At 46.9% G+C, this 23,036-nt stretch overlaps 2 protein-coding genes across 6 annotated transcripts in view; one reads left to right on the top strand and one right to left on the bottom strand.

Moving 5' to 3' along the window:
- LOC103226794 (phospholipid-transporting ATPase ABCA3-like) overlaps positions 1–12,528 on the bottom strand; it is a 58,369-nt gene extending 45,841 nt beyond the window's left edge. The window contains exon 1 of one of the 3 annotated variants that reach the window (XM_073015044.1): positions 12,093–12,528. The gene's annotated coding sequence lies outside the window, so the exon portion shown is untranslated. The remainder of the gene's footprint in view (positions 1–12,092) is intronic. The other 2 variants (XM_073015045.1, XM_073015046.1) reach the window with 2 other exon arrangements.
- Positions 12,529–12,672: 144 nt separating this feature from the next.
- ABCA3 (ATP binding cassette subfamily A member 3) overlaps positions 12,673–23,036 on the top strand; it is a 64,293-nt gene continuing 53,929 nt past the window's right edge. For all 3 annotated transcript variants that reach the window (XM_037989973.2, XM_037989972.2, XM_037989971.2), the window contains exon 1: positions 12,673–12,873. The gene's annotated coding sequence lies outside the window, so the exon portion shown is untranslated. The remainder of the gene's footprint in view (positions 12,874–23,036) is intronic.

Here is a 23,036-nt window from a genome sequence, read left to right as displayed (position 1 = left end):
TTTCTTATCTCATTCTGTCTCCTACTTTACTTCTCTCCTTCTCCCTGCTCCTGTGTCACAGGCATAGCTGCTGTTCCTAAAACACACCAAACACATTTTTGCCTCAAAATTCATATCTCTCTGTCAAGTACACACTTCCCTCGTGTATCAACACTGCTAGTTCTCCTACTTCTTTCAGATCTTTCCTCAAATATGACTTTCTCAGTGAGGCCTTTTTGATCATTCTATATAAAATTTCAACATCCCTATAGATGTCATATCAACTTTTCATGTTTATTTTTCCTCTTAGCACTTTTAAATGATTTACATGCTATTTATTTGCTTCTTTAATCTGACATCCCTACTCAAATTTATGTTCTGTGAAAGCAGGAACCTTTTGCTCTGTTTTTTTTTTTTTCCAACACTGAATCCCTAGACGCAAGAACAGAGGTGGCACATGGTAGGAACTCAGTAAATATGTAATGAATGAATGAATTAAAGGGTATGCAGTCTTTGTGGGGACGTGATTGAAGCAAAAATGACTGTGAGAAAGAAAAATACCTCGGATAGCAGAAAGTTCCTTCTCTTCTCAATCTCCTTGTTTCCCAAATGTAATATATGCTTTAATTTTTAGATACTATTATTATAACAAAAATGAGATTTTCATTTACAGAAAACATTTTTCCAGCGGGGACAGAAAGGGGAATATATTTTTTCTCAGGTGAAAGCATCTCTAACTTTGCACAAAAGATTAAACAAACAAGACTCATATAAATATGGAGAAAATATGACTATTGTCCTGGAAAGTCTTCCTTCTTGGATGTGTTGTGTCTCTTGTCTCTTACTATACTCCCTGTAATGCTACTTCCTAAATACAGAGACAGTGTTTCCTTCTCCTGAACACAAGAATTGGAAGCAGCATCTTCAACAGCGAATGCAGGCCAGGCGCAGTGGCTCACACCTATAATCCCAGCACTTTGGGAAGCCGAAAAGGGCGAATCGATCACCTGGGGTCAGGAGTTCAAGACCAGCCTGGTCAACATGGCAAAACCCCATCTCTACTAAAAAAATAAAAAATAAAAAATTAGCCGGGCATGGTGGCACATGCCTGTAATCCCAGCTACTCGGGATGCTGAGGCGGGAGAATCACCTGAACCTGGGAGTGGAAGGATGCAGTGAGCCAAGATCGCGCCACTGCACTCCAACCTCAGCAACAAGAGCAAAACTCCATCTAAAAAAAAAAAAAAAAAAGGCCAGGTGTGGCGGCTCACATCTGTCATCGAGGCACTTTGGGAGACCGAGGCGGGCGGATCACGAGGTCAGGAGATCAAGACCATCCGGGCTAACATGGTGAAACTCTATTAAAAATACAAAAAAAATTAGCCAGGTGTGGTAGCAGGTGCCTGTAGTCCCAGCTACTCGGGAGGCTGAGGCAGGAGAATGGCGTGAACCCGGGAGGCGGAGCTTGCAGTGAACTGAGATCATGCCACTGCACTCCAGCCAGGGTGACAGAGCGAGAGCGAGACTCTGTCTCAAAAAAAAAAAAAAAAAAAGAAAGAAAGAAAAAGAAAAAAAGAGTGAATGCAGAGTGAATCACAGGAGACAGTGGAATAGGAACTTCCAGGAATTGATCTCTCAACTGAAACACCTATTGAGCTGGCCTGAACTGTCTCAACTAGTTTGGAGGTCTGGAGTCTAGTCTAATAGAGATTCTGTCTTTCATAAATTGGAGTAGTGTGTTTTGATTGTTGCTTTTGATCACTGAGGGGCCAGTGTAGACAGTGGCCATTGTTTCAACACCCAAGGGCTACAGTGGCTTCTCAGGTGACACTGATCCTGGGAATTGAAAGAAACAGAAAATCCTTTATTGTTCTTTTCTTAACAAATCCAGGTATTTAAAAAAAAAAAAAATCTGTCAGCTGGGTACGGTGGCTCATACCTGTAATCCCAGCACTTTGGGAGGCCGAGGCGGGTGGATTACCTGAGGTCAGGAGTTTGAGACCAGCCTGACCAACATGAAGAAACCTCATCTCTACTAAAAATACAAAAATTAGCTGAGTGTGGTGGCTCATGCCTGTAATCTCAGCTACTCAGGAGGCTGAGGCAGGAGAATCACTTGAACCCAGGAGGCGGAGGTTGTGGTGAGCCAAGATCATGCTATTACACTCCAGCCTGGGCAATAAGGGTGAAACTCCGTCTCAAAAAAAAAAAAAAATCTGTCAAGTCACTTGCTGAATGCAGAGATAATGAAACAGACTTCAGTACTTGCACACAATAAGAAATATAGTCTTTTTAGCAAAGTCACTAAAGAAATGGACAACTGCAGCTTTCATCAAGCATCAATAGGAATTTCTGGGGAGAGATGAGAATCTAATTTCCAGAGCTACCAACTACAGTATTCAAAATGTATAGCTCTCAGTAAAAAAATTACAAACCATACAAAGACATAGGAAAGTATGACCTATTCACAAGAAAAAAGAAAGCCACTCAAACCATCCCTGAGAAAGCCCAGACATAGGACTTACTAGGCAAAACTTTTAAATGGACTGTCTTAAATATTCTCAGAGCTGAAGATCATGGACAAAGAACTAAAGAAAATCAGAAGAATGAAGTGTGTACAAGCAGAAAATGTCAATAAACAGAACAATTTTAAAGAAACCAAATAGAAATGCTGGAGCTGAAAAGCATAATAGCTGAAACAAAATAATTCACTAGAAGGATTCAAAAAAGATATGAGCAAGCAGAAGAAAGAATCCGCAAACCTGAAGATAGGGCGTTAAAACTACCAAGTCTAAGGAGCAGGAAAAAAAATGAAGAAAAATTAACAGAGCCTAAGGGACCTATGGGACACTATCAAGTGTACCAAATACACATTGTGGAAGTTCCAGGAGAAGAAAGAGATAAAAGTATGTTTGAAGAAATAATGAAATAATAACTTCTCAAATTTGATAAATACATGAATCTACAGATCCAAGAAGCTCAACAAACTCCAAGTACAAGATTAAAAAGACCCACAAAGACAGTTATTATAATGAAACTGTCGAATGCTAAAGATAAGGACAGAATTTTTTTTTTTTTTTTTTTTTTTTTTGAGACAGGGTCTGGCTCTGTGGCATGATCATAGTTCACTGCAGCCTTGACCAGCCAGGCTTAAGTGAGCCTCCTTCCTCATCCTCCCAAGTAGCTGGGATTACAGGCATATGCCACTACGCCCAGCTAACTTTTTATTTTTTGTAGAGACAGGGCCTGCTTTGTTGCCCAGGCTGGTCTTTAACTCCTGGCCTCAAGTGATCCTCTCACTTCAGTTGTCCAAAGTGCTGGGATTACAGGTGTGAGCCACCATTCCCAGCACAAAGAGAGAATCTTGAAAGCAGTAAGACAGAAGAAACTTGTACCAAGGAATCTTCAATAATATTAACAGCTAATTTCTCATCAGAAACCAGGGAGGCAAAAAAGCAGTGGAATGATATGTATAAAATGCTTAAAAAACGGCCGGGCGCGGTGGCTCAAGCCTGTAATCCCAGCACTTTGGGAGGCCGAGATGGGTGGATCACGAGGTCAGGAGATCGAGACCATCCTGGCTAACACAGTGAAACCCTGTCTCTACTAAAAAATACAAAAAAATAGCCGGGCAAGGTGGCGGGCGCCTGTAGTCCCAGCTACTCGGGAGGCTGAGGCAGGAGAAAGGCGTGAACCCGGGAGGCGGAGCTTGCAGTGAGCTGAGATCCAGCCAGTGCACTCCAGCCTGGGAGATCGTGCGAGACTCCGTCACAAAAAAAAAAAAAAAAAAAAAAAATGCTTAAAAAACAAACAAAAACAACTGTCAAGAATTTACACCCAGCGAAACTATCTTTCAAAAATGAAGGAGAAATTAAGACATTTTTTAGGTAAATAAGAGCTAAAGAAATTTGTCACTAGTAGACCTGCCCAAAAAAGCATGGCAAAGGAAGTCCCTCAGGCTAAAACAAAAGAATGCTAGATGTAACTTGAAGCCATATGAATAAATAATTATCAGTACAGGTAACTTTTTAGATAACTACAAAAACTAGTATTGGCCAGGTGCAGTGACTCACGCCTGTAATCCCAGCACTTTGGGAGGCCAAGGCAGGCGGATCACCTGAAGTCAGGAGTTTGAGACCAACCTGGCCAACATGGTGAAACCCCATCTCTACTAAAAATACAAAATTTAGCCAGGCATGGTGGCATATGCCTGTAATCCTAGCTACTTGGGAGGCTGAGACTGGAGAATCGCTTGAACCCGGGAGGCAGAGGTTGTAGTAAGCCGAGATTGCGCCACTGCACTCCAACCTGGGCAACCAAGAGAGAAACTCCATCTCAAAAACAAACAAACAAACAAAAAACTAGTATTACTGTACTTTTGGTATGTAACACCTCTGTTTCCCATACGATTTAAAAAATAGAGCCAGGTACAGTGGCTCATGCCTATAATCCCAATGACTCAGAGGTTAAGACAAGAGGATCACATGAGGCCAGGAGTTGAAGACCTGCCTGGGCAACATAGTAAGACATTCATCACTAAAAAAAATGTTTTTTAATTAGCCAAGCATGGAGGCACACACCTGCAGTCCCAACTACTCGAGAGGCTGAGGCAGAAGGACCACTTAAGCCCAGGAGTTCAAGGCTGCAGTGAGCTATGATCATGCCACTGTACTCCACTCTGGGTGACACAGCAAGACCCTGTTTCTAAAAATTTTTTTTAAAAACAAGCTTATGCACACCATGTACTATTCATGAAAACAGAGTATGTATAGGCCATAAAGAAAATTTCAAATTCTAAGAGGTTGAATGATACTGACCACATTTCTAGATCACACTACACTAAAAGTATTATCAATAAAATAAAAACACCAAAAGCAAAAACAGCAAATTTTTGTAAATGAAAAACTCTCTCCTAAACTGCAAAATATTCTATCAATCAAGAAAATGAGAAGACAAGCCACAGACTGGAAGAAAATATTTGTAAAAGACATATCTGATAAAGTACTATTATCTGAAATATACAAAGAACTCTTAACAATAAGAAAACAAACAACCTGATTTAAAAATGGGCAAAAAACCTAAACAGTTACTTCACTAAAGAAATATACACATGGCAAATAAGCATATGAAAAGATACTCAACATTATACATCATTGGGGAACTCTAAATTAAAATAATGAGATACCACTACACACCTTGATATGGTTTGAATTTGTGTCCCTGCCCAAATCTCATGTTAAATTGTAATCCCCAATGTTGGTGGTGGCACCTGGTGGGAGGTGATTGGATCATGGGGATGGTTTCTCATGAATGGTATAGTGCCATCGCCCTAGTGCTGTTCTCATAGTAGAAGTGTGTAGCATTTTCCCCACTCTCTTCCTCCTGTTCTAGCCATGGGAAGTGGTGGCACCCCCTTTGTCTTAGGCCATGGTTGTAAGTTTTCTGAGGCCTCCCCAGAAACTGATGGCAACATGCTTCCTGTATAGCCTGCAGAACCATAAACCAATTAAACCTTTCTTATAAGTTACAGAGTCTCAGGTATTCCTTTACAGCAGCACAGACAGACTAATACGCACCTATTAAAACGTCCAAATTGATGGATATACCAAGGGTATGGAGCAACAGGAACTTTTGATCATAGATGGTGGAAATGCAAAATGATACAGTCACTTAGAAAGACAAGAGGTTTCTCACAAGAGTAAATAACCCCTTACCACATGATCCTGCAATTATGCTCCTTGGTATTTATCAAACAAGTTGAAAACTTATGTTCACACAAAAACCGGCACGTGGATGTCTATAGTACTTTATTCATAATTGCCAAAATTTGCAAGCAACCAAATGTCCCTCTATAAGTGGATGGATAAATAAATTGTGGTACATCCAGACAATGAAATATTATTCAGCATTAAAAAGAAATAAGCTGGGCGGGGGGCAGTGGCTCACACCTGTAATCCCAGCACTCTGGTAGGCCGAGGTGGAAGGATCACCTGAGGTCAGGAGTTCGAGATCAGCCTGGCCAATATGGCAAAACTCCACCTCTACTAAAACTACAAAAAATTAGCCGGGTGTGATGGCAGGTGGTGGTGGTGGGCACCTGTAATCCCAGCTACTCAGGAGGCTGAGGCAGGAGAACCACTTAAACCCAGGAGGCAGAGGTTACAGTGAGCCGAGATCGCGCCATTGTACTCCAGCCTGGGCATTAAGAGTGAAACTCCACCTCAAAAAAAATAAAAACAAACAAAAAGAAATGAGCTATTAAATCATGAAGAGACATGGAGGAACTCTAAATGTATATTACTAAGTGAAAGAAGCCAATCTAAAAGGCTACATACTATATAATTCTAACTAACACTCCAGAAAAGGCAAAACCGTTTGATCTAATATATATATTTTATATATATATATATATATATAAAATATATCTCAGGGCCAGGAGTAGTGGCTCATGCCTGTAATCCCAGCACTTTGGGAGGCCAAGGTGGGTGGATCACTTGAGGCCAGGGGTTCAAGACCAGCTTGGCCAACATGGCAAAACCCCATCTCTACTAAAAATACAAAAATTAGGCCAGCCACGGTGGCTCACACCTGTAATCCCAGCACTTTGGGAGGCCAAGGAGGGCAGATCACCTGAGGTCAGGGGTTTGAGACCAGCCTGGCCAACACGTTGAAACCCCATCTCTATTAAAAATATAAAAATTAGCCAGGTGTGATGGCAGGCACCTGTAAACCCAGCTACTTTGGAGGCTGAAGTGGGAGAATCGCTTGAACCTAGGAGGCAGAGGTTGCAGTGTGTTGAGATTGTACCATTGCATTCCAGCCTGTGTAATGAGAGTGAGACTCTGTTTCAAATAAATAAATAAAATACAAAAATTAGCTGGGCATGGTGGTACACACCTGTAATTCCAGCTACTCAGGAGGCTGAGGCACAAGAACCACTTGAGCCTGGGAGGCAGAGGTTGAAGTGAGCTGAGATTATGCCACAGCACTCTAGCCTGGGCAATACAGTGAGACTCTGTCTCAGAAAGAAAAAAAAATCAGTGGTTGCTGGGCAGGGTGGCTCAAGCCTATAATCCCAGCACTTTAGGAGGCCAAGCCAGGAGGATCTCTTGAGCTTGGGAGTTTAAGACCAGCCTGGGGAACACAGCAAGACTCCCATCTCTACCAAAAAAAATAAAAACCCAAAACCGCAAACCAAAATTAGACAGGCCTACTATAGGAGGCTGAGGCAGGAGGACTGCTTGAGCCCAGGACTTCAAGGCTGCAGTGAGCAATGATTGCACCACTGCACTCTAGCCTGGATGACAGAGAGAAAACCTGTCTCAAAAAATAATAATAATAACAATAACAAAAGAAAGAAAAAAGAAGGATTGACAGGAAAATTAAACCCCTAAAATAAATAATCCACTAGCACATCCAGTCAATACAAAAAAAGGAACAAACACACTGTCAGACATATTAATGAAGAATGAAAAGGAAAAAATACCCAATGTTGCACATAAAATTAAATGTTTTTTGTAACACTATGCTAATAAATTTGTCAATCTGTCTGGGATGGGTTGATTAGGAAAAGAGAAGTTACTACCATAATCCAGTAAGAGATTTTTTAAAAACATAAATATTTCTTCACACAAACTGTTCAAGAAATTGAGAAATTTGTCAGACTCCTCCAAGCAGTGTAAGTGCAAAAACTCAAATGGGTAAGTTATTTTTAACTACAAGCAATAGGTCATTCTAATGCTATTTAAATTAATCCATAAGCAGAGAGAGGGTAAACTTCCACTGAAAAAAAATCAGGTTAGCTAATGATGATATCAAAAACTGACAATGATACCATTAAAAAAAAAAAAAAAAAACTAAAGCCCATTCTTAGTAAAGAGAAGATGTAAAAATCCTTGCTAGCACATAGAATCTAGAAGTGCATTAAAAGAATAATATACCATGAACAAATGGAAAATTTCTTCCAGAAATACAGGAATGATCCACTATTTTCACCATTATGATTTCTATTAGTTTAATTCATTATATCAATTGGTCAAAGGAATAAAAACATAATGTCAATAAATTCCCAAAGCATTTGATAAAATTTTCCATCTATTCTTAGATACTTTTTTAAAAAGTCCTTAGAAACAAAACCATCTATAATGTGCTAAAAACACATTCTTCAAATCAAAAGCGAAGATATTTTCTGATGACCACAGAAGCATTCACAATTAAGACAAAACCAGGATTAGAATGCCAGTGGCAACATTATTTTCTAGCATTATTCTGGAAACCGTAACCCAGAGCCATTGTGTCCAGTTATGAGGGCTGTTCCCTACACCAGGGCACTTGGCTAAGAGGATGAGAAGCAGGGCTGAGATCCACTCTATGCTCCACTCGCCCTGGCCTAAGGCTGAATCTGTTGGCTGAAAGGTTCACTCGGCTACCTTTATCTAATTGGTTTGTGCCGTTGGGTGCCTTTAACTAATTGGTTCATTCAAAAGAGCTGCCTTTATCTAATAGGTGGGGAGGCAGGGATCACCTCTTGGCAATTTCTCACCAGGCATGGTACCCTATATAAGTTCCTGGTGGCCCTATACTACTACAGTTAGATGATAAGATGAATCAAGAGGCATAAATATAGGCAAAGAGGGAACTAGATTATGATTGTTTGCATGTTATTAAGTTGTATACATAAAAAACCCAAGAGAACAACTGAAGAACCGTAAGAAACAGTAAAATGTAATTCTATTAAAGTATAGATGGTGGTTTATTCACATATTTATTTCAAGTTTCATCTGGCATATAGTAAGCACACAGTCAAAACTAAATCGAATTAAGCAACTCTTGTTTTGTGAGATCCTGCAAAACACATAAATTTCATTCATTTGGCCGGGCATGGTGGCCCATGCCTGTAATCCCAGCACTTTGGGAGGCCGAGGTGGGTGGATCACCTGAGGTCAGGAGTTTGAGACCAGCCTGATCAACACGGAGAAACCCCGTCTCTACCAAAAATACAAAATTAGCTGGGCATGATGGTGCATGCCTGTAATCCCAGCTACTCTGGAGGCTGAGGCAGAATTGCTTGACCTCAGGAGGCGGAGGCTGCAGTGAACCGAGATCACATCATTGCACTCTAGCCTGGGCAACAAGAGTGAAACTCCATCTCAAAAAAAAAAAAATTTTTCATTCGTTTGTTTCCAAAGCATACTGTGTAATGCTTAGATCACTTATTGAGCCCTTGCTGAATGCCAAGGACTTTTCTAAGTCCCGTACTCTACATGTTTGAATCCATCTAATTCTCACAACAATTCTATGAGGAATTGTTATGATCCTCATTTTACACTAGGAAACCAAGGCACAGAAAGGTTCAGTAATTTGCCTAAAGACATTAAGAGCTGGAATTTAATCTGAGGCAGTGTGGCCAGAGTCTGGCTTTAACCATTACAATATAATGCTTCCCAATCACTGAATGAAGGAATATGTGTACAGCCCTTGGTCTACAATGCATCTCTGAATTATAACATCATTCCCAGGGAAACAATCAAAGAAGCCCTATTCTAAGATACTGCGTTGAATATCAGCAATTTGGGTACTATTGTATGATAGATAGATAGATAGATAGATAGATAGATAGATAGATAGATAGATAGATAGAAAGGAAGGATAGGATAGGATAGGATATAGTATTTGTACCCCTTCAAAGAATTCGGAGCTTATTGGTTTAATTATATTTAGACAACTAGTGTAATGGCTAGGTTTACTGCCTTTTGTGAAGCTGTAAGATTTGTTTATGAGTGTCACCATCCACTATAATGTTTACCATCAATCTTGAGAGAAAAGAGAGAAATGTTTGAACCATGGTAACTTCAAGGAGTGTATCCTTCAATTTCTCAGCATGTATTCATGGTATATGGATGTGAGTGTTTCTATACGAGAGAGGGGTAGAATCCAGGAGCCTGAACACGGAGGTTGTCATCTCAGCTCTACTGGGTAACTTTGAAGAAATTATGACCTTATCTGGGCCTCCATCTGGAGAGAAATGACTAGGTGGAGCATCTAGATTTGTTTTATTTTTTCAGTAGTGGGCCTTGAGCACAAGGTGATGAATTATCCAGTGATTGTTGAAGGGCATCAAAAGGGTCCAGCTCACTATGAGCAACTGTTTTTAAACAGTCCAGAGCCTGAAAATTTTGTGTATAAGACACTTTTCCCAGTAGTCTTCACACCCTCCCACCTCATGATTGTGATTATAATAATTAACAACCTGATAGGGTTAAGAAAAAAGATATAAAATTAGTACCCTGCAATTGTCTGTCTTGATCTGTGAGGTCATCTTTCTTCCAATATTCCTACCCTATCTTCCATCTAAGGTAAATTCTGAGTCAGCCAGTTCTGGTACTGGATTTGGTTACCGAGAATTGGGATCAGGTTTTGAAAAGGCCGGAAAAACGTTCAAGGTCTGACAAATTCAATTTGGAAATGGCAAGGATTGGTTTTGGAAAGAAAAATGATTTAGGACATGGCCGGGTGAAGAGAGGGCCAAGCAGCCAAGTTCACATCACTTTCTGGGAGGAAGTAGAGAATGGGGAAGACATTTTGGTTGAGGTGTTGCAGTCTGTGAAGACTGACGGGGAAAGGGGGGTTTTAGAATGTTTGCAGCACATTAATAATCTACTCTCCCACCCATCCTGTAATTGCATTCAATTGTTTGGGGGTTTTCTTTTTTTCCTGTATGCTCATTACGGAAACTAGGCTATGTAAATCCCTAGCCATACTCACATTATACTACCATTTATTTGGCATTTATGTGTCAGGTATTGTAGTAAGCACTTAAACTTGCATTTTCTCATTTGACCCAAAAAAGAAAAGAATACATCAACAAAAAACTTTTGAGTTTCCTATTATTATTAACTACTATTATTATAATTTCAATTTTAGGGATAGGAAATTGAGATTCAGAAAGATAAAATGACATGTCTACATTAATTGGTGGGCCAAGATCGGAAGCCAGGCCTGTGATTCCATTCAACAAATTATTTAGCACGAGCCTCCTCTACCCCAGGCACTCCAGGACCCTGGATCTAGCCATGAACCTGACGATGTCCCTTTGCTCGTGGAATGGACTACCCAGAACATCATCAGAGTAAAAGGTGCTATGTACACAGTAAAACGGGGAACGACCTGCTCAAACCCTACTCCATCAGAATTCTTGAGGGTGGGAGATTTTCGCCCCCGGCCCCTTGCGTTATATTAGGTCCCCGGCCCTCGGGTTGTGGTGTCGACGGCTGGCTGGGCGCGGGGCTGGCGGTGCGGGTCGCAGGCTGCTCCCAGCGGCAGGACGGGCAGCAGCCCTCCCTCACCCGGGGCGCCGGGATCACGGACGCACCTCACTGTGGTCCCGTCGCTGGCGGCGCTCAGAGGCCCATTGCCCCTGGCCCGCCGCAACTGCCGGCCCCGCACGGCGCCCGCCCTCACGCTGGAGCCCGGGAGTCCCTCACTCCACCTCTCCCTGCTACGCCAAGGGGGCCCGCCCCTCCCAGCCTCCTCTGCCTGGGGCGACCCAGTCCCACAACCCGATCTGCACCCGACCCACCTCCCCAACCCCCTCCCGTTAGACCGCGACCCGTCCCTGGGACCGCCTAAGGTGAGCCTCCCCGCAGGCGACTCGCCCCCGCCCTGCACCCTCCCTGCAGGTGACCCCGTTCCGCCGGCTACCGTGAGGTGACCCCGACTCTCTCCGGACCCTCCCCCCAGGTGATCACGACCCTCCCCAGACCCTCCCCTCAGGTGACCCCAACCCTCCCCAGACCCTCCCCTCAGGTGGCCCCGACCCTCCCCAGACCCTCCCCTCAGGTGGCCCCGATCCCCCTCACTCTCCCCTCAGGTAACCCTGACCGTCCCCTCAGGTAACCCCGACCCCCCACCCTCCCCTCAGGTAACCCCGACCCCCCACCCTCCCCTCAGGTAACCCCGACCCTCCCCTCAGGTGGCCCCGACCCCCCAACTCTCCCCTCAGGTAACCCTTACCGTCCCCGGAACCTCCTCACAGGCGGCCCCGCCCCACCCCGGACCCTCCCGCCAGGTGACCCCGACAAGGCCCGGTCCCTCCTGCCTGAGGTGACTCCTACCCGGCTGGCGACCCCCGAAGCCTCCCTCGCTCCTCAACTGAGGGCGACTCCGCTCATCCCGGGACACTGCGTCTTTTCCTGTAAACTCGACGCCTGCCCCGACGGCCGAATTCCAGAAGGTTCCTCGCCGCCGCCTCGCTTTCGGTCGTGCCTCAGCGCCCGGCCAGAGGCGGGGAAGCGCTTCCCTCGGTGCCAGGAGTGACGAGGGCCCAAGGAAAGACAGGGCATAAGGAGAAATGGAGAAAGGGCCAAAGTCTAATTTCCAGGTGTGAAGACTTCTACCGCTGTGAACCGCATGTGCGCACAGCCATTCCTGTCAGAGCGCCGCGCCCTCGCTCGGCTACCGCCGCTGCGCGCCTCCTTCTGGACATAGGCGCAGTCACCGGCTGCCGCGCGGCCGGGTGCGAACCGCGTCCTCTCAAGGTGGCCGACTGCGCACGCGCAAGCCAGCGCGCCCTCTGCTGGGCAAGGGCGAGATGCACGGGGCACTGCGCAGGCGCGGGGTTGGGCTGGCCGGAGCGGCCGAGGCGGCCGGGGGTGGACCGGGCACCTGCAGGGGCGGCCGACTGCGCACGCGCGAGCCGCCGCGCCCCCTGCTGGAGCCGGAACGGCCGGTGCGTCCGCCAGTCGCGGGTCGCAGGCGCCCCCTCCCCTCCAGGGCAGCCACGCAGCTGTCAGTGCTTCCGCCACTGCGAGGCTGGAGCAGAGCCCGGGTGGCCGAGGGAGGGGACCCCGCGAGAGGGCCGCGCGCCGGCCGCCGCCGCCCCGGCGCCCAGGCTCGGTGAGTGCCGCCGGGACCCGCCGCTCCCGCGCTTGTTCCCGGGGCTTGCGGTCCCCACCCGGGTCCGCCCTACCCACCCTAGCTGGCCAGCTTGGGCCTCGGGCCGCCCCCAGCTCTGGCCTGGCCTGCGGGCCCCTCCCGCGACCCCGCATCCCCGCCGGCCGCGCCCGCCCCTCCCTCCGCGGCCTCGGCTCCCGGCGCTCCCTGCAGGTGCCGCTCCCGCAGCGTCGGCTCCCATCCGAGCCTTGGGCGTGTCCCGCACTGCGGGCAGTGCCGGAGCCCGCGCCGCACGGGGAAGCTCAACCCTGCCGAGACTTGGCACGGCCCAGGCCAAGTCAAGGAGGTGGATGTGTAGCGCCCGACAGCCCCGGGCCCGAGGGATGCAGGCGTCCACCGCGCACCTGCGGAGATGGCGCCGCTTCCCTGTGGCGGGGAGGCCGGGCGCGTGGTGGCAAAGCCGCCCGGGTTGGATTCCGCCTGCTCCCACCCCCTCGTTCCGAGGAGCCTCCGAATCCGAATCCAAGGCGCCTCCGAATCCGAATCCAAGGCCCACAGTCCGCGGTGGGCGTTTGCTGCGCCCTCCGCTGTGTGGGGGCGGGGAAGGGGAGCCGCTAGTCCAGGCGGAGGGGCCTGTGGCAGTCGCCGAGGCCGAGTTCTCGGTGCCCTCCGTCAGGACGCCTGTGTGCATCGCGTCCGTGTGTCTTGGCTCTGTTCCAAGCCGGCTTCACACGTCAGGAGGGCCGGGACGACCTTATGGTCACGGGCGTAGGGAAGGCGCTTGGTATCTGTCGCACGGATGAAGCCATGTCCTCAGGGGATGAAGCCATGTCCTCAGGGGGTAATTGCCGCTTGTTCGCCGGGTTACGTCCTGGACTGTGCACTCCGGGAAGGCATGGATTGGATCTTGTTGGGGTTTGTGTTCCTGGAACTCCCAAAATGCCCGCTGAGTGAGTAGCTAGACCCCGCGACAGCATGGAGCCAGGCAGGGTGCACGTGGAAGAGGTGCAGCCTTCTCCCGGGCGCCCTATCATTTTATTCAGAGAGTCTGGGTGCTGCCTTTTGTAAACTTGAAAAGACTAAGACTGTTTTAGAAAGTTTGCCTCTTGGGAAATGTAAGAGAAAGGGAAAAATAGATAAAAATGGATGTCATGGGAATCTCCCCACACTTTTATTTTTAACTTCTTAGAGAATTTTTCTTTTAAATTGAACCTTTGCTAACTTTGACAAACAGGACGACGCCTCTCCCTTCCTAAGGTAACTTACCACCATTCTGACCAGACAGCTCTTTTGAAACAGGAGAGGGTAGCACGAGTTGTTTCTAAAAAGAGGTTAGCCTTCCATCTGCATGAGCCAGGCAGACTCACGGGAACCCATTTTGACTTAGTCTCAACTGGGAAGGCCCAGGTAAGATCCCTGGTTTGCCGTTTCTTCCCCAGCCCTGCTTCCGGAGACTGTGGAGTCTATTGAAGGGAAGCATTCTGGAACTCTGGGAACGGCCCTGACAGGGAAGGCCCTGTGCACAGTTGAAAAATGAATTGGAGGCCGGGCTCAATGGCTCACACCTGTAATCCCAGCACTTTGGGAGGCAGAGGCGGGCGGATCACTTGAGGTCAGGAGTTCGAGACTAGCCTGGCCAGCATGGCGAAACCCCGTCTTTACCAAAAATATATATAAAAAATTAGCCGGGTGTGGTAGCACGTGACTGTAATCCCAGCTACTCAGGAGGCTGAGGCAAAAGAATCATTTGAACCTGGGAAGCAGACGTTACAGTGAGCTGAGATGGCGCCACTGCCCTCCAACCTGGGCGACAGAACGAGACTTTGTCTCAAAAAAAAAAAAAAAATGAATTGTACACAGTCCCTGCTCTTGGGGGGTGTTAGGATAGAGCTAAAAAGATGCTTTATTCAGAAGTAACTGTGATGGAAGACAGAACAAGATGAGTACCACATGACACATCTAGAAAAGGTGCAACAGGTGACCAGAGGTGGAGGAGGGGTGGCTCCAATAAGAGCAGAAGGTCTCCACCCAGGCTTCCTGTTACAATTACCTGGGAAGCCAGCCTGGGCCCAGAACAGCCCAGCATCTCCAGGGGTGGGCCTCAGATGTCAGTTTCTGCCTTAAAGTGCCCTGGAAAATTCCACTGTTCAGGCAGCCAAGACAAAGAGCCCCTGAAACAAGCTTCACAGAGGCCATGGCACTAGAAGTGGGCTGGGAAGTGATGGGTAGGTGTCGGCAAGTAGAGAATGCTATGCTGGGTGATATTCTAGGCAGACAAAACACTGAAGGCCCACATCTTGTGGGGAAGAGTGAGGCATGTCAGACCCTGTCCGGGAAGAGTTTTGCAGACCCCATTCTCCTGAATGGCTCAGAGTGTGTGTGGTGTTGGAGAGGTTTGGAGCCAACAGGCAGACCGGTGCCTTTGCGGGAGCCATGTAACGAGGTCCTTGCTACCTTACTTGTTGCAGAACATCCATGGTTACCTCTCTCTGGGGACTTTCCATTGCCTCATTACCTCGTTTCCTGCAGCTAGGGAGGCAGAACAGCTAGCTGGACGGAGAACAAGACTGAGGCCACGGCAAGGGTTAGGGAAGCAGGCAGCAGCAGAGATTTTGTGGAAGTCTCTCCTGATAGCTCCCTTTGGAACCACATCTCTGGCTTAAAAATACACCCTATGAACCCCTGCCAGAACTTCAGTGTAAACGCAGAGCCTGTGCTCCTAGGGAGGCAGCCGCCTCCAATTCCGGGCAGCGCCTGTGGTGCTGAGTATGAGCGCCAGCAAGCTAGGGCTCTGCCAGGGCCTGCGATGCCAGTGCCACAGCCTCAAACCAGCCTCCCCAGCTCTCAGCCGATGGCTGTGGCTTGTGCATTTGTTCCTACCTCGTCCCTCCAAGGGCCACTGAGTATACAAGTTGGCCTTGGCCAGTGCAATTGATTCACGTCTGTAATCTTGGCACTTTGGGAGGCCAAAGCAGGAGGATCACTTGAGGTCACAAGTTGAAGACCAGCCTGGGCAACATGGCAAGACCCCATCTCTAAAAAAAAAAATTAGCTGGGCATGGTGGTGCATACCTATGGTCCCAGCTATTTAGGAGACTGAGGTGGGAGGATCACTTGAGCCAGGAGGTCAAGGCTACAGTGAGCCATGATCACACCACTGTACTCCAGCCTAGGCAAAAGAGTGAGACCCTGCATTTAAAAAAAAAAAAAGGCCAGCCGCGGTGGCTCACGCCTGTAATCCCAGCATTTTGGGGGGCTGAGGCAGGCAGATCACAAGGTCAGGAGATCGAGACCATCCTGGCTAACACGGTGAAACCCCCTCTCTACTAAAAATACAAAAAATTAGCCGGGCGTGGTAGCGGGAGCCTGTAGTCCCAGCTACTCGGGAGGCTGAGGCAGGAGAATGGCGTGAACCCTGGAGGCGGAGCTTGCAGTGAGCTGAGATCGCAATACTACACTCTAGCCTGGGCGACAGAATGAGACTTCGTCTCCAAAAAAAAAAAAAAACAGGCCTCAGACTTTTTTTTCATGTGTACCATTATGTGTGAGTGAATGTAAACATGCAGCCCGATATGTATTATAAATTACAATTACTGTCCTGATGTATTATGGACATAGAAATATATACAAATATAGATCTTTTAAAGGAATAAAGGCCAGGCATGGTGGCTCACACCTGTGAACTCAGCACTTTGTGAGGCTGAGATGGGAGGATCCCCTAAGGCCAAGAGTTTGAGACCAGTCTGGGCAACATAGTGAGACCCTGTCTCTACTGAAAGAGAAAAAAAAAAAAAAAATGGCATGCACCTGAAGTCCCAGCTACTCTGGAGGCTGAGGAGGGAGGATTGCTTGAGCCTGAGAATTCAAGAATGCAGCGAGCTATGATCATGCCATTGCACTCCAGCCTGAGAAACAGAGCAAGACCCTGTCTCTAAAAGAGAAAAAAAAAAGAGGTGAAATAAGCATGATTAATTTTATCCAACATATGAATGCTACAAAAACTATTGTATAAACATGCTTTTTAAAGATGAAAACCACATGTCCACATCCCATTTATCAACCCTTATTGAATCCTGAGTCCCAGCCTTTAAGATCAATTGTAAGTTCTGTTTATTGGCCAGGCGAGGTGGCTCACGCCTGTAATCCTAGCATTTTGGGAAGCCGAAGTGGGCAGATCACTTGAGGTCAGGAGTTCGAGACCAGCCTGGTCAACATGGTGAAACCCCATCTCTACAAAAAAAAAAAAATTAGCTGGGCATGGTGGTGGGCACCTGTAATTCCAGCTACTCAGGAGGCTGAAGCAGGAGAATCACTTGAACCTGGGAGGCGGAGGTTGCAGTGAGCCGAGATTGCACCATTGTATTCCAGCCTGGGCAACAAGAGTGAAACTCTGTCTCAAAAAAAAAATATATATATATATATGTATGTATTTCAGGCCCTAGTTATTAGCAGCATTTATGCATAAACACAATACAGAGAAAGGCACAAACCCTGTGCTTACCAGGCAGGGTACTTTTCAATTTCATTTACCCATCATCTGAGGGCCCTTGATGAATGTGGGCTGGGGTGTGTTCAGTGACTGTCAGGGTAGGTGGAAATTCTGGTGTTGATGTTTTGATGTGCGGGTGTAAATGTTCATGTAGACAGTATGCTTGTAGCATCATTGGGAATGCAGTCACGTCATTGTGGAAACCTCTTCAAATGTCTGTTTTCACAAATGCTCTATTCTTGGTACGGATTCTTTCTGAAAAGCTGTAACTCATATATTGTCACCTTTTCTTTGAAGGAACAGATTGCATTGTGTCTATTTAAAAGAAAAAAGGTAGATTGGACACACTGCTGCAGTCATTTGTCATTAAAAACAAAAAAATGTCTCCAGATTTGGAACTTTTCACAAAAGAAAATCTGTACCTTCTTAAATTTTCTGACTCTTTGAAGTACTAAGTCATGAAATGACCAGTAAACCTCCAAGTCACACAAAAGATATTCATGGTCATTTTCCACATCACTGCAAAATATTGTAAAGCTTTCATTATTTTAAGGATCTTGAGTTTTTTTTTGTTTTGTTTGTTTGTTTTAATTGACCACAACTGGAATACCCTGAAACTTGTAAACTCCAACATGCCTAAGATGCTTAAAGTAGACTTGTGGTGAGGGCCCACCATCACAGGGTGCCTCCTCATCACAGGGTGTCTCCTCCTCAGTCAGGATGCCACGGCTGCTGACATACAAGCTAGCGTGAACACCAGGGTCTATCAGTAAAGCTGGCAGGCTATAGCTCATGCCAGTAGTCCCAGCACTTTGGAAGGCTGAGGCAGGAGGATCATTTGAGCTCAGGAGTTTGAGACCAGCCTGGGAAACATAGTGAGACCCGTCTCTACAAAAAAAAAAAAAAAAAAAAAAAAAGCCAGGTGTGGTGGTGCATACCTGTAGTCCCAGCTACTTAGGAGGCTGAGGCAGGAGGATCACACCACTGCATTCCAGCCTGGATAACAGTGTGTGACTGAGACCCTGTCCCTGCAGGAAACAGACAGAAATATCAGTGAAGCCATTTTTTTCGCATTTTTAAAGAAAAATACTTACAAGTAGATTTTCTCATCACTTTTTCACTGCTGCAGGTTGTCTAGCCCACCCCACTTGGAGACCACTGGGAAGGGGCGAGGACCACACCCTATAAATGTGCCTGCTTATATATATATAAATAATATTTAGGACCGGGCACAGTGGCTTACACCTGTAATTCCAGCACTTTGAGAGGCAGAGGCGGACAGATCACTTGAGGTCAGGAGTTCGAGACCAGCCTGTCCAACACGGTGAAACCGCATCTCTACTAAAAATACAAAAATTAGCTGGGCGTGGTGGTGGGTGCCTGTAATCCCAGCTACTCAGAAGGCTGAGGAAGGAGAATCGCTTGAACTCAGGAGGCAGAGGTTGCAATGTGCTGAGATTACACCATTGCACTCCAGCCTGGGCAACAAGAGTGAAACTGTCTCAAAAAAAAAAAAAAAAAAACCAGAAAATAATATTTAAGTCGGGCACGGTGGTGGTTCATACCTGTGATCCTAGCACTTTGGGAGGCCGAGGCAGGTGGATCATTTGAGGTCAGGAGTTCAAGACCGGCCAGGCCAACATGGCAAAACTCCATCTCTACTAAAACTACAAAAAATTAGCTGGGTGTGGCGGCAGGTGCCTGTACTCCTCAGCTACTTGGGAGGCTGAGGCAGGAGAATCATTTGAACCTGGGGGCTGGAGGTTACAGTGAGCCAAGATCAGGCCGCACTCTAGCCTGAGTGATTAAGACTCCGTCTCAAAAAAAAAAAAAAAAAAAAAATTACTGGTGTTTGGGGATTTCATCCACAGGATCCATTGAATTAGACATTTTCAAATATTTACTGTGCACCCCTCCCTCGAAAAAGATCATGTCCTGAATAAAGGATTAAACAAAACCAGTCACCCTCACCCAGCGTCACTGCCCGTTGGGACACACCCCGAGCTCCCTTCTTAGTGCAGTGTCTGGCACCTTGATGACGTGGGCCCAGGGTCTGCTGCCTTTCCTGGCTCATTCTCTGCACTGCCACTCCAAATGACTCGCTGCTCCCCATACACAGTCTGTCTCCAAGATCCTTAATGTCCTTCCTGTCCTAACTAATGAGTCATTCAAGACTGGCCTTCCAGGTCACCTTCCCCCGTCACCCTCCCGGGCCGTCTGCCTGTCTTGCTTGCTCGCTGTCTCACACGCAGTTAATTCTTATCTTCTTCTGAATCTTGCCATACTTTATTTAGCATCAGTCACAGCAATTACAGTGCATGCAAGTGTTCGGGGACTGCAAACTCCTTGCATTAAGAATGTTATCATCGGCCAGGCGTGGTGGCTCATGCTTGTAATCCCAGCACGCACTTTGGGAGGCCGAGGTGGATGGATCACAAGGTCAAGAGTTCGAGACCAGCCTGACCAGCATGGTGAAACCCTGTCTCTACTAAAAATACAAAAAATTGGCCCATCATGGTGGCACACGCATGTAATCCCAACTACTCGGGAGGCTGAGGCAGGAGAATTTCTTGAACCCAGGAGGCGGGGATTGCAGTGAGCCGAGATCGCACCACTTCACTCCAGCCTGGGCAACAGAGCGAGACTCTGTTTCAAAAAAAAAAGAATGTTATTTTTATTTCCAAATCCTTAGTACCTTGTACAAGTGCGCATCAGACAGCAAAAACGAGACAATTGTTGAATGAACAAATGCTTTTTTGTCTTGTATACCCTAAAAGACCAGGGATTCTACCGGCGTACATTAACTGACTGTTCTCCGTGCCTCAGTGCCATACACGCAGACCTTTGATGCTGGCTGGCTGTGGCAGACTCCTGGTGGCAATATGGGGATGTTGGGTCCTTCCCCTGAAGGAAAAGCACCAGATGTGACCAGCACCACCCACAAGGGTGTCGCTGTACTGCACACCTATGGCAAAGTGAGCAGAGCCTTGGTTGGCGGCTCTCTTTGTGCATCCTGGGGTGGTCCACCTGTGGCTTTATCAAGACCCCCTTCTTCCAATGAATGGATTTCTCTGTGTCTCTGTGGACAGGCTTCCATGGAGGGAGGTGTACCCGAGCTCAGAACACAACAGGAACACATGGCGTAATGGGTCTTGTGCCCCTCACCTGGGCCTGTCCCTTCTCTTCACGGGTCTCAAGACCTGCCATCCCCAGCAACCTCTGCTCCATATATGCAGATATAAAAACTTTTGAAAGGGCACATAAGGGCCAGGCACCGTGGCTCATACGTATAGTCCCAGTACTTTGGGAGGCCAAGATGGGAAGATTGCTTCAGGCCAGGAGTTCCAGACCAGCCTGAGCAACATAGCAAGACTCCATCTCTGCAAAAAATATAAGTAGCCAGGTGTGGTGGCAGGTGCCTGTGGTCCCAACTGCTCAGGGGGCTGAGGCAAGGCGATCACTAGAGCCCAGGAGCACCAGGCTGCAATGAGCCCTGCTCGCACCACGGCACTCCAACCTGGGTGACAAAGCAAGACCATGTCTCAAAAAAAAAAGGGCACATAGGAATTGGGTGGCAAATTCAAGCCCATGGTGCACACAAAAATACCTACAAATCACAAATAAAGACATGGAGGAGTTTGGGATTTCTCCAGTTTGCTGCTGAGTAGTGGCCGCCTGAAGAGCCACAGTGCTCGTTAACTGGCACAGCCCATGGCTCTTGAGCTGACGACAGTTACTGGAAAGACCATTTGTAGAAGAATTTGTGCCATCAAGAGAGTTCTCAGAAATGAGCAGCCTGCAGTATGTGCTCACTCTGCACCAAGTCAGTTGCTCACCTAAAAAACAAACATTGAGATACTCAATGACATGTGTGATACTTAATATTTTAACAGTAAACAAACCTTTTATAGAGGGAGGAAACGGTTTGCCTTCCCCTTCCCGGCTGTGTCCCCAGGAGTAGTGAAGAGAGCCTCTTCAAAGGGAAGTTCTTGAAGCTCTGCTCTTGTCCCTTTGCTGGGAGGAGGTGGCAGCTTTAGGAGTGGCTGGAGTCCTGAGTGTTTAAGTTAGAGTAGCTGATGGGGGCCCAGCCGGGGCCGGTCCTGAGCCTCAGTCATCAGCACTTCTGGGGACTCTGCCGCCTCGGGGTCAAGTGCAGAAGGAATATTAACTTCCTTCTTTTTTGTACATTTGCTTTTGTAACAAAAAACTTTCCAGATTTTGTAATTCTAGGATCTCTTCCTTTAAATTGCTTTTGCTCAAACAGAGCAGATGCAAGCATAGTGTTCAGTGAGACTTTAGGTAAAGCCTTGCACATACCAAGCAACAAGCTGGGTGCTATGGGGGCACAGAGATAAAACCTCGGCCAGGCATGGTGGCTCACGCCTTTAATCCCCGCACTTTGGGAGACCGAGGCAGGCGGATCACTTGAGGTCAGGAGTTTGAGACCAGCCTAGCCAACGGCGAAACCTCGTCTCTATTAAAAATACAAAAAATTAACCGGGCGTGGTGGCGTGTGCCTGTAGCTGTTTGGGAGGCTGAGACGGGAGGATCACTTGAACCTGGGAAGTGGAGGTTTTAGTGAGCCGAGATCATGCCCAGCCTGGGCGACAGAGCGAGACTCTGTCTCAGAAAAAAGAAAAAAGAAAAGAAAACTTTTATTGAGGTGGTGGGGCTTAGGGGTCTTTTTTACCTTTCAATTTCTGATGTTATGTTCTAGGAGTGATATGCAAAACTTGTATGAAGTTGGAAGTGTTCTGTGTTTTTAGGACCCACAGGATGTGGTAGTGTAGTAGTTAGAAGACAGACTTGGAAGTTAAAACTAGCCAACGTTCAAATCCTGACTTCGCAGCTTCTTGCTGTGTGATTTTGGGTCAGGCGTTTCTTCCTTGTTTCTTCGTCTGCAAAAGGGTGATGCTGCCAGAAGCCAGGAGAGGATGAGGAGGCTGTAGAAGCAGAGTGCTTACAAGTAGAAAAGCAGAGCTTCTGGCCAGGCACGGTGGCTCACGCCTGTCATCCCAACACTGTGGGAGGCCAAGGTCGGCGGATCACTTGAGGTCAGGAGTTTGAGACTAGCCTAGCTAACATGGTGAAGACCCATCTCTACTAAAGTTAGCTGGATGTGGTGGCGGGTGCTTGTAATCCCAGCTACTTGGGAGGCTGAGGTAGGAGAATCGCTTGAACCTGGGAGGTGGAGGTTGCAGTGAGTTGAGATGGCACCACTGCACTCCAGCCTGGGCAACAAGAGTGAAACTCTGTCTCCAAAAAAAAAAAAAAAGTAGAGCTTATATTATTTTAAAAAAATTTTTTTTTGAGACAGAGTCATTTTGGAGTTGATGACTCTGAGTGAGCACCATCTCGGCTCACGGCTCATTGCAACCTCTGCCTCCCGGGTTCAAGCGATCCTCCCACCTCAGCCTCCCGAGTAGCTGGGACAGGTGCCCATCACCACATCTGGCTAATTTTTGTATTTTTAGTAAAGATGGGGTTTTGCCATGTTGGCTAGGCTGGTCTTAAACTCCTGACCCCAGGTGATCCATCCAGCTCAGTCTCCCAAAGTGCTGGAATTGTTCAGGCGTGAGCCACTGTGCCCGGCCAGGTGTTTTATTTTCTAAATTCAAAATTTTTTGTTATCAGATCTGCTCAGTTTTAAGTAACATACTCAAAGTCTATTTTGCTC

Source organism: Chlorocebus sabaeus, chromosome 5, assembly GCF_047675955.1.
Source record: "Chlorocebus sabaeus isolate Y175 chromosome 5, mChlSab1.0.hap1, whole genome shotgun sequence".
Classification (NCBI taxonomy): Eukaryota; Metazoa; Chordata; class Mammalia; order Primates; family Cercopithecidae; genus Chlorocebus; species Chlorocebus sabaeus.
Note: the sequence above shows the minus strand (reverse complement) of the source record. Positions and strands in the feature narration are given on the sequence as shown.